The 18,347-nt window shown below is 34.7% G+C and overlaps 1 protein-coding gene across 1 annotated transcript in view; it reads right to left on the reverse strand.

Annotated features, from left to right (window-relative positions):
- The window catches only part of VWDE (von Willebrand factor D and EGF domains), a 95,059-nt gene that overhangs the window by 21,649 nt on the left and 55,063 nt on the right, over positions 1–18,347 (reverse strand).

An 18,347-nucleotide genomic window follows, 5' to 3' on the forward strand; every position in this document is an offset into this window, starting at 1 on the left:
TAACTGAGAATCCTGCATCTTTTTAAAATCTGTAACAGCGTTTGAATGAGTAAAAGTTAACATTGGAATCACTTATACTTTTTCTTGTAAAAATTACAGCTAGTTTTTATGTTTCATAATATGTTTTCTAAAAAAGAATGTGATACTCTAAAGATAAGCATCGATTTATCATAATCAAGTGTTTATTAAAAAGTGTTAATTTCTCCATCTGTTTATGTCATCATTGATTTCTTTCATCAGTGTTTTACAGTTTTCTGAGTACAAGTTTTTCGCCTCCTTAGGCAGGTTCATTCCTAGGTATTTTATTCTTTTTGTTGCAATGGTAAATGGGAGTGTTTCCTTAATTTCTCTTTCTGATTTTTTTGTTGTTGGTGTATAGGAATGCCACAGATTTCTGTGTATTAATTTTGGATCCTGCAACTTTACCAAATTCATTGATTAGTTCTAGTAGTTTTCTAGTGGCATCTTTAGGATTTTCTATGTATAGTATCATGTCATCAGCAAACAGTGACTGTTTTACTTCTTCTTTTCTAATTTGTATTTCTTCTTCTTCTCTGATTACTGTGGCTAGGACTTCCAAAACTATGTTGAGTAAGAGTCGTGAGAGTGGACATCCTTGTCTTGTTCCTGATCTTAGTGGAAATGCTTTCAGTTTTTCACCATTGAGTACAATGCTTGCTGTGGGTTTGTCGTATATGGCCTTTATTATATTTAGGTAGGTTCCCTCTATGCCCATTTTCTGGAGAGTTTTTATCATAAATGGGTGTTGAATTTTGTCAAAAGCTGGACTTGAGGACATGGGGTGGGAGGGCGAAGCTGGGGTGAAGTGAGAGTAGCATCGACATATATACACTACCGAATGTAAAATAGTTTGCTGGTGGGAAGCAGCAGCGTAGCACAGGGAGATCTGCTGCTGCTTTGCAATGACCTAGAGGGGTAGGATAGGGAGGGTGGGAGGGAGGCTCCAGAGGAAGGGGATATGGGGACATGTGTACGCATATGGCTGATTTGTTTTCTTGTGCAACAGAAACTAACACAGTATTGTGAAGGAATTATACTCCAATAAAGATCTATTTTTAAAAAAGTGTTAATTTTCAAAATCTTGTGTTAATCTATAGTTTAAGTAGAACTAAAATGCTCTGTTGATTCCTTCATGAATCCACCTGACATTTTCTGATCACCTCCTATACACCAGGCATGATGATTGGTGCTAGGAGCTTACAATAGAGTATGACATCAGAGGCAGTTAAAATATGCACAAGGCTCTAGGAATGCAGATACTCAAGCTGCCTGAAGGAGCCAGGAAATTACTATTAAGGAAATAAAGCTTGAGCCCAACTAAAAGTGTTAAAAGTTGGTCAGTGGTTTTTCAGTAATTCAACTGCAAGTAGTTCAGCCTGGGAGGATGGGGGAAAGAGAGACAAACCTGGAGGGGAAAGAGGACACCTTGGCTGTTTGGACAAGATCTGGAGGATGGCATACTGTGTCAGGGTGCCTGGGCTATTGGAGAGTCTTCATTATTCTCTTTTTCTTGTTGACATACCCTGTACAGTCCTTCCTGCTGTGTCAGGAGTCTGGGCATTAGCCTTCCATCAGTTTCTAGGGCTTACCTGAAGATGTTTCCTTTCTCCTACATTTGGATATTGAGACGTAGGTGAAATGGCTTCTGCAAATTCTTGACTTTGATAACAATGACGTTCCTATAATAACTGGCCTGAGAAATTCTTTCCTAACACTCTGTTTTTCAAGCTATGTGTTAATAAAACCTAACTTCTCTTCTACCCATGCCATGATTTTGCCAGCATTTTTTTCCCTCAAATGAAAATAGGTGAGAAATATATCATGCGTGATAGACAAATTGTTCCTTTTGGTTTTATTCTCTTTTGAGTATTTTAATAAATATATGCATTAACTCCATTGTTTTGATTTACCTTAGAATTATTATGTAATACATATGTATTATGTAAATTTTAATCAAAGTTGCTTTTAAAAATGATATTGAAAGATTAGGTTTTATCTTTTCCTCTTCCCTTCCATGCATAATTATAAATGTGTACTCATCATTTCCTCAGCTCACTGTGATATTTAACTTATATTTATGTACGGTTTTCTGTATTTATGAATTAAATGTAATTCCAAAGAAACTTATCCATCTGTAATAATAATCAGTGGTAACAAAAAGTGAAAATAAAGCTATTGATTTATTTCAAAACTGAGTGATAGATTACGACTTTTACACGAAGATGCTGCTTTGAAATGTAAAACTTAGCTGATGGGCAAAATGTGAGAAAACTTTCAAAACAAAAAAAAAATAAAACAAAAAAGTCAGTAAAAGCTCTTTTCAAATTAGAAAGCAAAGTGCAGATTAAAACAAAAAAAGTCTTAAATTTCTGAAAAATTTACTAGGACTTTGAAACCTAACTCATCAGATGGGACTTAAAAATACAGAACTTTGTATTAGAAGTAGAATTTTTTTTTCCTGTAAATGGAAGGAACATCTGGGCAGACTCAGACGAAAACAGAATGCCACAATCAGCTTATAATACAAGCCAATTCAAATGGAAAGAGACGATTCTCAAAAAAGAAAACCCATTTTGAGAATAAAGGAACATACTCAAAACCTACAATTTATTCTTAATGATGCTTCATTTTTCATTTGCTTTATAGCAGCCTTCCACCCAAGGGGCAAAGATTGACAGACTACTTCTTAGTCCCTTAATTTTAGCTGTCCCCTTAACTATGACTCTGGGGCTGGAATGCACAAACAGGACAATAAATCAAAGGAACAAAGAACCTTTAAAACTATAAGGCAGAGGGGAGAAGGAAAGTGTGCTGAAAAATTCCCTTCACATGCATCCTTAATAATTGATAAAAAGTATCTAGTTTGCTGAGTCCAGTTATACATTTTTCAAGACACATACATTTGTTCATTGTTTTCCCTGTCTAACTTTCAGCAACACAGAGAGTGCTGTTTCACATTTTCTCTTTGATGTTTTACTCTATCAAGTTATATAAAATTAGAATAAATAGGGTTTGGTTTTAGAAATATTCATACTTGCCATGTCTTCAGCACTTTCAAGACATACAATGTACAAGTTTGTTGGTTTGAAGCAAACCTTCATTTAAATGTCATCTTTTAAAAAGAAATACACTGATGCTTTCCTGGAATTTAGGGTTTCTCTTTAGATAAATCTAACACTTCTGAGACAAGCTTAATTTGCCAACTCTAAAACATGAACACCAGTGCTTTTTAGCCTCTTGAATTTGAGAGACCAGATCTCATTAGATTTTTTTTTCTGATTTACATGTTTTATACTTTAGTAGTTGAACTATGTTTTATATGTGCTGAAATATGATAGTTAATTTCCTTTACACAGGTAATAAAATATCCTTGACCTAATAACTAGATGCATGCATATTAAGGCAAACAGTTGTCATCCTAGTGTTCATTACTATTTTATTTCTGTCATTATAGCATGGTTAAAAGCATAGTTAGGTCAGGTGGAAAGCTCAAGAATGAGCTTTGGATGGTTTTTGGTCTTGGGAAGCTCGAGAATGGTTAGCAGTGCTTTGGAGTAGCCAAACTGACCTAGATATTTATCATCTCAAGAACCTTGGCAAGACTATGACAGGTTAGGATTAGTAAAATGATCTTTGGACAGAACTGAGGAGTTGGTTAAGATTTCCTGCTACTAACTCAAAATAGGGGTGTTGAGAATGAGGAAAGATGCTCTGGAAATGATATACACATGCTTCAATTCCACTGAACTTTGCAGGGAAACTAAAAATGAGCCTGGACTATGGCAGTGCCCATTCTCAGGCTTATTAAATTTAGGTGGTCAGGGAATATTTGTAAAATATAGATGGGGTGAAGAAGTTTTGTACTAATGCAGTAGTTTTTGTGTACAGTATGTAATTAGTTTCCTTAATTTTAAAAATTCTGTTCTTCTTAAATTTAGAAGTTAACTCTACCTTATGTATGTCATTAATATTGTAGTAATTGCATGTAAATAAGTAATGAGATATATAGAAAAGTAGCAAAGCATTTTTATGATTATCATCCATCTTTTATGTCAGAAGAAAAAAAAAACACGTTAGCTCATAAATTCACTTTTCGGCAGTCTTTATTTTTTCCTTTTCTGAAAGCTTTAGATCACATTATGCCAAATCTCTAAACTTTTTTTTTCTTTCTTGTAATCAGATTCTCTATCTTCTTTCAACAGTTCCCATTCTGTTAGCAGATGTGCTACATCTAAAGAGAATTGCTCTGCCTCTCTTATTTACAGTGGAAAAGGATTTGCTTATTTATGTTTAACATTCTTGAAGCAATTTCACATAAAACACTCAGTGATGATGGGCATGGCAATATTCAGGTGATGCAAAAATGATTTGTTTTTCCTGGTTCATTTGGGAATGGTCATGATTCTGAAGAATGCGATTCAGGCTTTCAGAAAGAAACACCCTTTGTGTTTTTGTGTCTTTCATGTATCAAGAATAAATGCCACCTTCACAACGAAGTAAAATGTTAACTCTCTTAAAATGCAAGTGTTATGATAACACAGGGAGACAAGGGGGGACTAAGTACCCTGACATCTCCCTCCTCTTGAACTTAGATCTGCTGCTGATGACTCCCCTTGTCCTGGCTCCATCAGAAACTATAGGGCAGGGAGCCTAGGTGGGACACTGTAAAGATCAAATGCAGGGCACAGAGTCAGGCAGAGATGGATTAAACAGCAGATTAGACAAAACTTAAAAGATAATTAGTGATTTAGAGGTAGGTCTGAGGAAATTACTGAGTAGCATAGAGAAACAAGGATTTGGAAAATAGGAAAGATTAATTAACTGACATGAAGATTGGGATGGAAGAGTGTTTTATATTCCTAATGGGTGTCCTAGAGGAAAGAATACAAATAATGGGGGGGGGTGGTGGAAATATTAAAGGAGAAGATAATAAAAGTAATCATTATTCAATAACAATAGAAAACACATACATAGTATCTACCATGTGCAGGGTATTGTTCACAGCACTTGACTTTCATTAAGTTCATCCCTGTAGCAACCTTATGAGTAGGTATAGGATGAATCCATAGCTACAAGAAACACAATAATTATTGAGCAGTATAAATTAAAAATAAACTGACATTCAGATACCTTGTAGTCAAACTACAGAACAAATAAAAAGAGAATTGCTCTCTGGAAAAGAACCAGAATAGAAGAGTAATAACAATTAGGTTGATAACAAAAATTTTAAGAACAGTGAAATAATAGCTTCAGTGTATAGAAAGAAAATAACTATAAAGCTAGAATTAAGTATCCAGCAAAACTATTTTCATGTATGAGGGAATCATAATAATACTTTAAGATAAAAACAGAATATTTACCATCAATAGAAATTCACTAAAGGAACTTCAGAATGAACGTACTTTAGGAGGAAAAAATTGATTCCAAAAAGAAGGTTAAGCAGCAAGAAAGAATGGAAAGCAAATTGGTAAACATTTAACTAAATTTAATCAAATGTTGTCTTTATAAAGTAATAGTAATAATTTCTAAATTTCGAGTATAAAAGAAGATAAAATTAAACAATAGCATGTAACTTGGAAGGAGGTTGACAGGAATCAAACTGTTGAAAAAGTTATTATTTTTTGAAATAAGAGTGAAGAGTGACATATTCTGTTCATCAGTTGAGAATCTCGAAGACAATAATCATAAAGATTAAAATATAATATATATTATTCCCAAGCCAGTTAAAGAGAAAAGACGTACCAAGAACCAAACAAATACAGCATTTCAATCAATCCAAGAGAAAGCATGAATGGAGAAAAAATAGCAAAAGTGGAACTAGCAAAACCCAAAATGCTAGAAATAAGTCAAAATATTTATAATTCACGATACGCTTAATTCTTTCCAGTTGAAAGGCAGAATGACTTGTTGTATTTAAAAAAAAAAAAAAATCAGCCTTACATTGAATTCCAGAAGCACACATAAAACCTAAGGAGACAGAAACATTGAAGGTACAGTAGAAAAAGATTAGTCAGGAAAAAATATTTTTTTTTCAGGAAAATTTTTAAAAAAGATGGGGTAGCTTTCAAAATAATTTTTAAGTAACCTTCAATAACTGTTAAGCAAAAAGCATAATTAGGGATAAAGAAGTCAGAACATACGGTGATTTACCAATAGCTGTATATCAACTACTGTTGTATGCATGTAAGTATTAACTTGTTTAAACCTCATTTAAATCCAACAGGTAGGCAGTATTTATATTTCCACTTTTTAGGTGAGGAAATGGAGGGATGGAGGTTAAATAATTTGCTTAAGATCACACAGATTGTAAGGAATAAGATTAGGATTGAAATCCAGAAGCCAATTTGTCCCCAGAGTCTATCCACCTAATAAAAGGCTTAGTATACTAGAAACTTTTAATGGCCTCAAGTATATGAAGGGAAATTTGATAAAACTACAGGGAGAGGGCTTCCCTGGTGGCGCAGTGGTTGAGAATCTGCCTGCCAATGCAGGGGACACGGGTTCGAGCCCTGGTCTGGGAAGATCCCACATGCCACGGAGCAACTGGGCCCGTGAGCCACAATTACTGAGCCTGCGCATCTGAAGCCTGTGCTCTGCAACAAGAGAGGCCGCGATAGTGAGAGGCCCGCACACCGTGATGAAGAGTGGACCCCGCTTGCCACAACTAGAGAAAGCCCTCGCACAGAAACGAAGACCCAACACAGCCATAAAATAAAAAATAAATAAATTAATTAATTAAAAAAAAAATTAAAAAAAAATCAGAAGAAACATTAAAAAAAAAAAACTACAGGGAGAACTAGACAAATAAAAAAAATGATAAAAAGAGATTTCAATAGCTTTCTAAATTATTAGAAGATTAAACAGGTGAAAAATTCGCAAGATGAAGAATTGAACAACACAATTTAAAAGTTTGATTTAACAGAAATTAATACACTGTGCTCTTTATCAAAACTTTTTAAAGGCAAGGATAATACATTTGTTATCTGCTGCTGACTAACAAATTATTCTAAAACATAGTGGCTCAAAAAAACATGATTTTATATCACATTTCCTGTGGGTCAGGAATTCAGGTATGGTTTAACTGAGCGCTCTGGCTCATGGTGTCTTGAGGTTTCAGTCAGGATGATGGTCTCATCTCAAGGCTTGACTTGGGAATGATCCACTCCAAAATCACTCTTAGTTTTTATCAAGATTCAGTTCCTCCTAGGTTGTTGGACTGAGGGCCTCAGTTCTTCCTGGCTGTTGGCTGGCGGCCTCCGTCAGTTCTTTGCTATATAAGACTTCTCATGGGCAAACTGATAGCAAGGTAACTGGCCTTCCTCAAAGACTAAGAGAGGCAGAATGAGAAGGAGAGTGGGAGGAAAGAGAGAAGGGGGAGTGGGGAGAGAAGCTAGTTACTTTATAACCTAATTTTAGAAGAGACAGCCATTCCTTCTGTCATATTCTATTTGTTAGAAGTGAATCATTAAGTTCAGCTAACCCTCAAAAGAAGGGGATTTCATAAGGGTGTGAATATCAGGATGTGGTGGTTATTGGGGACCATCTTAGAGGTTGTCTAGCGCAGATTATGAACACAAAATACAGGACAGTAGTTTGGAGTGGGGAGAAGCAGGATTATAAGAGGAGCATAGAAACTGGTGCAACTGTGTTGGCATTGGCATATTTCTGAATTGAATGATTGAATTGTATGTGTCCGTTTTGGTACGCTTTACAACTTTAGAGATATAGTGCCATTTTCTTTTGTATGTATCAAATATCACATATTTTTTTCAAAAAGAAAGATAGTTGTCATTTTCTGAAACAAAACAAATCTGTACCTAGTCAAGACTGACCCTTGATAAGTTTAGATTCTACTGAAAATTAACCATTGCATTTTATCTGATTTATGAGTCTTTGGGGAAGTTTGCTTCATTCCTCCATACCTCAGATTATATATATACATTGGATAGTGCATTTTAATTCTATCTTTAAAGTAAAATGTTCATTAATTCTTTTTAAACTATAGTTAATTCACATAAGCCTCCAAAATTTTCACATAAAAGGCACTCTACAAACTTATAAATAGAAAAAATATTTTGTTGTTTTTTGCTCTCATGAATTTAGGCAAATGTGAGCTTTTTGCTTGAATTATTCAGGTAGTAAACTCAAGTCTTTACTGTAAATGTGACCTCTAAATGTTAGAACTAATGCAAACAGAAGAACTTGGTTCCATCATTTTTATATGTAGCATATTTCTTTCCTGCCCACCCCCTTGCCTGGTATTATCAGAAATAGAGTTTGATAACATGAATCAAGCTAATAACATTAGCTTATGACTGATTACCTGTCCAGTTTGGCCTCAGATGAAAATTCTGAGCAATTAATTTTAATCTTATGATAACTCTCATGGGACTGTAAACCATTCTCCTTAATTTAAATACAGCAGTTTCCAACTTAAATACATATGCAATAATCAGTTAGGAAAATCTTTTACTGTGAAAAGAGTATAAGTACCGCAACTAAAATTTTCTACAAATAACGTATTAAATTTTTAATTAATTTTTATTGCTCCTTTTCAGTTAAGATAAACTATGCAGTGGTTCTTTGATTTTCAATTCATATTATTCTGAATGTCTCTTACTTGGTATTTCAAGAGAGCTGCATTGTTTGAGGCTAATCGAAGATTCTGCAAAAGTATACATTACAAAAGTAATTTCAGATCACTATAAAAATTTTAAGCAACACAAATATATATAAGAAGTAATAATTAAAATCTACATAAACCACCCCTCAGCTCCTAATCATACTTCCCTAAGGTAACCAATTTTAAAAATTTGATATGTGTCTTTATAGAAATTTTCTATTATTAAAAACATGTGCATGCAAACACATACACATTTTAAAATGAGAGTGTAGTATAATTATTGTCTAAAAATTTGCCTTTTCATATTTTTCATTTAATATAACATAGCCATCTTTAAAAGATATAAGGTAAAGTTCTGCATGACTTACTCTTTTATATGGTCTATAGAAATTTCATAGCTGGATGTATAATAACTTAACTCTTTTCCTATTGATGCTCACTTAAAATATTTTATTATTTAATTTTTAGTATTAGAAACTGCCACAATAAACATTTTTGGCAGTGGAATTATTATTCTACTAATTAAAATAAATTATTAAAAGAGTAATATATCAGAGGTTATTATTTAAAATTTTTATGTGTTCTCTTAATTGTATCTTTAAAGATTTCCTCTGACAGGTCCCATTTCACACCACTGCTCTTTTTTTTTTAAAAAAAATTATTTATTTATTTATTTATTTATCTTTGGCGGTGTTGAGTCTTTGTTGCAGTGCGCGGGCTTTCTCTAGTTGCGGCGAGCGGGGGCTACTCTTTGTTGCCGTGCGTGGGCTTCTTGTTGCGGTGGCTTCTCTTGTTGTGGAACACGGGCTCTAGGTGCACAGGCTTCGGTAGTTGTGGCATGCAGGCTCAGTAGTTGTGGCTCGCGGGCTCTAAAGTGCAGGCTCAGTAGTTGTGGTGCACAGGCTTAGTTGCTCCGTGGCATGTGGGATCTTCCCGGACCAGGGCTTGAACCCGTGTTCCCTGCATTGGCAGGCGGATTCTTAAACACTGTACCACCAGGGAAGTCCCTCATAGCACTGCTTTTAATAGTGGATGTGATAATTCTTTAAATTTGGGTCTCAATGAAAGGTTACAAATCTTGATTTTAATTTTCAGTTGTTAATTCAATTATAATTACATGTTAGCTAAAGTGTTCATAATAGTATGCCAATTTCAATTGAAATGAACAGCTTAAAAATAACAAAGTTCATCTTAAATATTTTATCTCTTTTAGCATAAAAACTATAATATGATAGTGTGAATATGTTTTCTCTGACAGTTTTGTAAATTATGATAAAGAATTTGCGTTTTGAAAAATAATGAGTAGCATCTTAATTAATTGCAATGTGTCTTTTGCAAAGAGCTTGAGGCCTAATTAGTTAAAATCTCACATATGTATTTTCAGCATGAGAATTCTATCAGAAGCTACAAACTGCTTATCCATTTTGGTTTCAACCATGCTTGTCAGTTTAGTTTTCCCTGAGGGATGGGGAATGAAACAACTCTCTTTCTAGCAAGTTGTCTCACTAGGTTAGTTAGTGCTTAGTAATACGGATTGGCAGAGCCTGTAATCAGCCTGCCTATATGGGTTAATAAAGGAATTTTGTGTTTTAGTGGAAACTCAGTAGGTATTCATTTGGAAGACTATCATGATGTTCAAAACAATTAGAAATAGGATTCTCTCTTAATTCTTCGGTTTACCAGTGATTGGAAGGTAAGGTCAACTAAGCAGAGCTGACAGGTAGTGCTGTTGGGATTTGTTCTCATTTCAGGAGAAAAACACATTAGTGTATTTCTTGGCAGCCTCCTCCTTTTTAATGTAAATCTAAGATTGGAAGCATTTTAGAATATAGTATGCTTCAGGACTTTGTCATTACCTGTAAACTGCCTTCTGTCTGCTCTATCCCTTTGCCCTTCTTGATTCAACCATATGGCTGTAGAAGAATCCCACTTCTGCTCTTCAGAGCCCAGCACACAGCTGTATGCCAACCCTCAAAATGAGCAGTTCAGGTTTTGTGTTCTGGTAAGGTCAATTTCCATTTCCTACAGCTGTTTCTTCTTTTATGGGGAGAAAAAGAAAACTAAAATATTTTTCAAAATATTTTTCTGTCACTCATGTGAGACATGATGCATTTTCTCTGAGAAGGTGCCCACATTTTCCACCAAGCTCTGCTGCTGCCTTGTGATTTTTTCTTGGGTTGAACCATTCTACTCTTCTTTGTAGGCTGCTGTGTAGGAAATGAAGTCATCACACTCTACACAGCATCTCTGATGCTTTATTTATTTCACTTTGTAACGCTGCAGGCAGGGTATGTTGATGGCATTACACTGAAAATGTCTTGAATCTTTGCTGTGGGAGATAGGTTTCAGGTCAACTCCAAAGAAAGAATTGACTATTGTCACAAGAAAGGATTTGAAAGAAAAAAAAAAAAGTCCCATTTATTTCCTGAGTCCTCAGAAATTGCAAATCCTCAGTGAGAATGCACCAGCAGAGGACACTGTTGTGGCCATGAAGAGGTCAGAGTAGGGGGATGAGGCATCCTGCAGCTGCCTGCTCTAACCTAACATAAGAGGCATCATCAAGATCTTTCCTAGAAATGAATGACAGGTCTTGGTGGCTAAAAACACAACTTGGACCCACGGAAAAGCAAATCCTAAGAATTTCCTTTGATTCATAATCAGAGCCCTCAACCAAGAGAGGAGCATCCCAGCTCAGGCAGCACTGAACCAAAGCAGTAAAGGAAATGCAAATGAAGATCCTGAGATCTTAGAATGCGAATCTAAATTAGACCATAACAGTATCTCTTGGCCACAATAGCAAGGACCACAATTCCTTGGTGAGCAAGATTTAAGTTTGATATCAGAATCTACTCTATGTATGTTTGATCTATTTATATTTCTATCTATCTGAGGGAATTGGGAAATAAAGTGGAATTATTCTCACTATAATGATTGTGTTCAGTAAGTCTTAATACTTTTCTCAAGTTCCTAGTGTCTCAAGTCGGTGACTTTCCAGGTATTGTCATACGTAAGACATATAACTGGGGGGACCCTACTTACATCAGATAAAATTATGGTGCCAAGAAGGAGAATATCCATTATCCTTTACAAAGCCTTTTTTTCTTTCAGGGTGTGCTACATATACACTTATGATTATTTGTCAGTAACAGGAAAAAAAAAGAGGTATAATTTTGAAATATCTGAAAGTACTGGCTATTTTAATTGCTAGAATTTTCCAAGTTTAATGTTTGTATGAAAAACAAGGTTTTCTGCTTACCTTAATACTTCTCACAGCAATTTAAATCTCATACAGATTGTCACCAAATCTTCAAATGTAACTCATCCCTTACTAGCACAATGGGAATTGTTAACTGCAGTCAGCCAAGTGGCTGTAATTATTGATTAATCACCAGGTGTAACGAAGACTTCTAGGCTCACAAGAAAGACTGTTGTGTTAGTGAAGAAGTTTGTTTTTGAAAAATGTCGTTTGCATTAAATATTTAATGTGCTCTCTTACTAAATGGTCGTTTTGCACTTCTTGTGTGTTACCTGGGAACTGAGGATCTAGCACCATCTGCAGGCAAAACTCTGCTAATTTCATCTGGCGGTAGAAACAATTTTTAAAAACTTTACAGCTGAGTTTGAAATTGTTTTCACAGTGATGGACAAGACTGTCCTTACAAAAAAAATATAAACTGAAATGTCATCTAGTTTGTCTCCCCTTTCTTTTATTCTCACGGAGCATCCATAGTTGCTATTTAAGAAGTAAATAGGAGGTGTTATCAGCTTAACCCTGGCAAACCGCTTAGAATCAGCTTGGCACACATGGAGCTCACAAATTTTAGTCATTATATGTTTGCCACTTTTAGCCTTTTTAGGCTGGTTCTGAATAACTGTTTGCCAAAGTTGATTTAAAATTTGCGTTCACTTATTTTATCTTGCTTTTAACGTACATGTTGTTTAATCAATGCTTTTTAAAAGTAAATGCTTTAATCAGGGAACAAGAAACACCAATATACAGTAATCATTGGAAAACCTAAAATAGGGGAAGTCTACCTGTCATCTTTTCCTCAGCTGGTTCCACAAATTCATTTTTAGCAACAAAAAACATATAATAAAACCCATGTACTGGGCATTTATTAGATGACAGTCATTGTGAAAAATTATTTATAATTATCTCATTTTAAATTTAAAATTACCTAGTAATCCTCTGAAGTAAGTATTATTTATTCCTATCTTACAAATGAAGGAATTAAATACAGAGGGAGGTAAATCTCTCTATGCAAGTCCCTATAACTGGGAAGAGGTGGAATGAAGATTTGGGGTTGAATTAAAACCTAGGTCTTCCCAACACTAGAGGGCCAAAGAAAGAATAAGAATATTTGATAACTCAAACATTTCATTTAAATGTTAACATGAATAAACACAAAATAGCCAAGCATATTAAACAAGGTTTAAGACCTGAATTCTTTTTTGGAAAATGACTTATAAGGTAAACATGGAAAGTTACACATTTTAAAGTACTTTTGCTTAAAATCTTGAACACTCATTATCTTCAAAATATTTTCCAAATAGATTTTGGTTAAAAAAATTTTCAAGTTAATAGATGTGAAAATATAACCAAGAAGTAAGAAAAAAATAAATTTCTTCATAAATTTATCAAATTACTTGCTTTTCAAAACTCACATTATATTTCTAAAACACTACTTCCATTTGCACGAGTCATTATCTTTCATAAGGAGTGCTTTTATATAAAATCTGTAAACTGTAAACTATAACATTTCTTCATTATTAGCATATTCAGGTCCATTAAATCTATTATAAATGCATAGTCTACTGATTAATATTTTAATTGTAGCTTGGGATTCTTGGTGTGGATCTAGGAAATATTTATGAAGATTTTAAAGTATTGGTTTAGACATTTCAGAATAAATCCTTGAGCTATTATAACTTTTTAACCATAAAAAGTGTACAGTGAAGATCAACTTAGTAAAGCTACTGATAAAATTGCAATGTTGTATACTGAGCAAAGGAGGCAGAAACAGTTTAAAAATTATAGCTATTTCATTTAACTATTTTTGTAGGAATTTCAATCCTAATTATTAACTTTAAAAAAGTATTCACTTTTATCTAGAGTATTTTTTTCTTTCTAGTATTCATATTTTCACAGCAGCTTAAAAATTTAAGCACACACTAATTGTCAAAGGTTTATTTTGCATTTATATTTCTGTATTTTTGGTAATAAAATAAAACATAGTAAAACATGTTATATCCTCTTAAATGATTCTTTAAAACTACCTTTCAGCAAATATGAAATGATAAAATCTCTTTAATAGTGACATTTAATGCTTAAAAAGATTCTTATCAAAGTTAGCAATAATTTCTAATAATGTCTTACTTTATCTTATAATTTTAGACATGGCTTAGAAATACTTAAAAGAACAAAATGAGTTTTGTAAACTTACATGATTTAAAATAGGCATGTTCAAATTAAAATGTTTTTTGAGAAAAGATAATGAAAAGTTTGAGGTCAAATATAAGATAGTAGAGAAAAGGAAGTTTTATAACTCTAGTTAACGTATAATTATTTTCATCTTTGAGACAGATCTTTCAATTATTTGTATATTCCCTGTTGACATTCCCACTTCCTCAACAATCATGTCATTTAAATTTTCTTTTATTAAGCATCCAATTCTCTTTTGATATTTATAGAAGGATTTGATTTTGTGATAGTTTCGCTCTTGCTTCTGCACCAAAACAGATCATGGTACTGAAAGAACGGATAAATAAAAGACATTTTCACGTAAACACAATGACTAAGCAAGTCCTTTAAAACACCCAATTACATTATTTCTTCCCCTCTGTCTAGAAATGGTACAGGTCAGAGCAGCAGAAAGAGTAGAGGTGAAAAATAAACAGATGATACTAAATATGGTGTTTTTATCAGTGAAAAGTAATAGCTTTATCTCTGGAATACAGTCCAAGGCAATAAGATGCAGAACTTTTAGTATGTCTTGTGTTAGCTCACTTTCGTCCCTTTGGCACCACTGTCACTTCCTTCTAAGGCTAGGGTCTACATTTTCCAGAATCCCCTTCTCTGTGTGGTTCTGGGTTAGAGTTCACCAATGAAAAAAACTTTCTGGAGAGTTAGAAGATGGAAATGAATAGGAAGCCATTATTTTTTCAGAGGTGTTTGCAGCTAGATGCTTGGAAACAGGCTGACATCTTCATTCTCAATCTCTGACCTACAGCAGCTGCTTTCCTGACCTCTACCCTATCCTCCCCCTTCTCTACCCCAGCTCTTCCAACAGTCCTGAGAGTCCCTAATTCTGCATTAACACTTTATATCTGGATACATCAAATGGCTTCTGTTACGCTGACTGATCCCTGATGATAAAGACACCATCACAGTAAGGACTGGGAAAATATTCAGTTTATTAAATATTGTGAATGTCAGGAATATCAGAAACATCGTTTCAATATGTAAATATCAAATCACATTTCAAAGTAAATTTTTGATTATCTGGATTTCTTCTTTGCTTTTCTCTAACAACTAAGACCAGTCTGCATTTATTAGTTTCTTCGGCCTTTAAAATAGCTTTAAAAATGATGTTCAAATAAACTTCAAGTAGTTAACTTCAGTTTTTTCTGAATAAAAATTTCCATTCTTATACTTGATATTACTCAATGGTGTTTTATCTGTAGTAGGAAGAGGGAAATCAACTTTCAAAGAATATTAAAAAACCAGTTAACTCTGACTCATTATTTGCTACCTCCTTCCCCCTGACATGATACATAAAGCTCTTTCAGGTTCTATGTTTGCCACTAGAGACTAAGTACTGCTTTCATAAAACTGAGATCTAATCAAGATCATATTTAAATGTCAAAACAGTTGTGACTGAATGGAGCTTGGGTACTACATGACTCCATCTTGGCAGAGTTACATTCAAGAAACATCCATGCTCAATAAAACCAAATAAAAATTTTTATATCCTTCAGGAAACGACTTTTGATATTCATAGCACATTGCAACATTTCTCTCAAGTCTCTTTGCCCATCCTTGCCCTTCTCCACCTCTCTCTATTCCTCTATTCAATGCAACTACCAACAAACTTACATAGTATTTTCTACATACCAGGCACTGTTCTAGGTACTTCACATATATTAACATATTTAATCCTTACAACAACCCCATGATTAGGTGTTACTATGAGCTCCATATTACAGATGAAAAAAATTAAGGCTCAGGGTGGCGTACCTTGCCCAACGTCACAGAGCAAACAAGTGGCAGGGATATGGTAAGTACACTTAGCAGCTAGGCAGCAAGTTATGAAACCTCTCAAAGCTGTTCATCAACCCACCCTCTTTAGCACCATCCTTCCCCATTTCCTCTTTCTTTGTGTCTTTTGTTTCTAGTCAGTAATTCTTGGTCTCTTTTATTGAAATTCTAGCAATCCATAAGAACTTGGGAGAGCAGGTTATAGTAAAGCAGGACATGTGGTCCTTGGGCTAGTCTTTCTGTTTTGTTTTCCTTCTCCTTCCCCATGACCTTCTGTTCTTTCTTTCCTTAATATGGTTCCAGATGCAGTCTCAGAAGCAACATTAATGGGGATGAGGATGATCTGCTATTAATCACATGAGGAAGGATTCAAGCAGTAAAGAAATGCATAAAAAGTAGAATATAGAATATAGAGAAGTAACCTAGTTTAGTCTGTCAAAGTGGAGTTAAAAGCTTTTGAGGTCATAGGGTTTTCTGTGCCATAAAAATCTCAAATAAAATAAAATAAGTTATATTTAGGCTGCCTTCAAACCCAGGTAACTCAAACTTTTATATTTATTTTTCTCAACAATAGCTGATCAAATAGTTACTCAATAACTTTTGTTTCCTAGTTTTCAAACCATAGTACTATTATAATCCTGTTTTTTTCAAAATGGGGGACATATCCTTCCAGGATGAACTCGAGTGCTAGAAGAAAAACATATATATACATCCACTTTGCCTCTAAGCCAGACTGATTCAGTATCTTGCTTCAGGAAGAAAATTCCTTATCATTTTTCAAAATATAATACTCCAGCATACTTTGATATTCATGACCCTTGGGTTTTTTGAAGTGCTAAATAGCATATAATTGTGTTTTTTTTAAAGATTTTTTTTTTTTTGATGTGGACCATTTTTAAAGTCTTTATTGAATTTGTTACAATATTGTTTCTGTTTTCTGTTTTGGTTTTTTGGCCACAAGGCATGTGGGATCTTATTTCCCTGACCACGGATGGAACGTGCATCCCCTTCACTGGAAGGCGAAGTCTTAACCACTGGACCACCAGGGAAGTCCCTGTAATTGCTTTTTTTTTTTTTTAAACATCTTTATTGGAGTATAATTGCTTTACAATGTTGTGTTAGTTTCTGCTTTATAACAAAGTATAATCAGTTATACATATACATATGTTCCCATATCTCTTCCCTCTTGCGTCTCCCTCCCTCCCACCCTCCCTATCCCACCCCTCTAGGTGGTCACAAAGCACCGAGCTGATCGCCCTGTGCTATGAGGTTGCTTCCCACTAGCTAGCTATTTTACGTTTGGTAGTGTATATATGTCCATGCCACTCTCTCACTTTGTCACCGCTTACCCTTCCCCCTCCCCATATCCTCAAGTCCATTCTCTAGTAGGTCTGTGTCTTTATTCCCGTCTTACCACTAGGTTCTTCATGACCTTTTTTTTTTTTTAAATTAAATCTAATACAGATTAACTTTAAGAAATTTTTGGAGAGTTCTGCTGCAACTGTTTTTTTTTGTGTGTGTGTGATCGTTAGAGTCACGCTGGTATATGTAGGAATTAGGACTGAAAAAGTATCCTGGCTATTGATATTTAGAAATTTAAGATTGGAAACCTAAAAAATTCAGTTTCATTTTATAAGTACTGATATGATCACAGAAACTTTTAAAATAGATGTTTACATAGCACTGGCCTTGTAAGTTAAGTGTGGGGCAACTTCAGAAACTGCAAGAAAGCCTTTCTTCTTCCTTTGCTTTCTTGATTTTCCAAATACAAATAAATTCTAATTGTAATGGTATGAAGAGTTTTTTTTTTTTTAATGTGTTTATTTATTTTTGGCTGTGTTGGGTCTTCGTTTCTGTGCGAGGGCTTTCTCTAGTTGCGGCGAGCGGGGGCCACTCTTCATCGCGGTGCGCGGGCCTCTCACTGTCGCGGCCTCTCTTGTTCGGAGCACAGTCTCCAGACGTGCAGGCTCAGTAGTTGTGGCTCATGGGCTTAGTTGCTCTGCGGCATGTGGGATCTCCCCAGACCAGGGCTCGAACCCGTGTCCCCTGCATTGGCAGGCGGATTCTCAACCACTGCACCACCAGGGAAGCCCTGAAGAGTTTTTTATTGCTTTCCCTGAAATGGATTTTAATAGGGAGTAAATGAAGAGAGAGAACTACTATCAGGGAAAAGGATGAGGCTATTCATTCAAGGCTTTAGTGGCATATGATCCACTGAAAATGTTTAGAAACACATCCCCACCAAAATCAATGAAGTCGTGATTCATTGATATAAAAGTGGGGAAGTTTTTTAAAAGGGTGAAGGTGGCCTTTTTACCTCGTATTTGACCAAATATTAATTATTGGTGTCTTAAATCCATATTGTGAGATATTTGCTTTCAGCTCTGGTGCCATGATATATTACATTATGTTTGATGGTTGTTATCTACACACTGAAATTCCTTA

This window comes from Balaenoptera ricei, chromosome 9 (assembly GCF_028023285.1).
Source record: "Balaenoptera ricei isolate mBalRic1 chromosome 9, mBalRic1.hap2, whole genome shotgun sequence".
Classification (NCBI taxonomy): domain Eukaryota; kingdom Metazoa; phylum Chordata; class Mammalia; order Artiodactyla; family Balaenopteridae; genus Balaenoptera; species Balaenoptera ricei.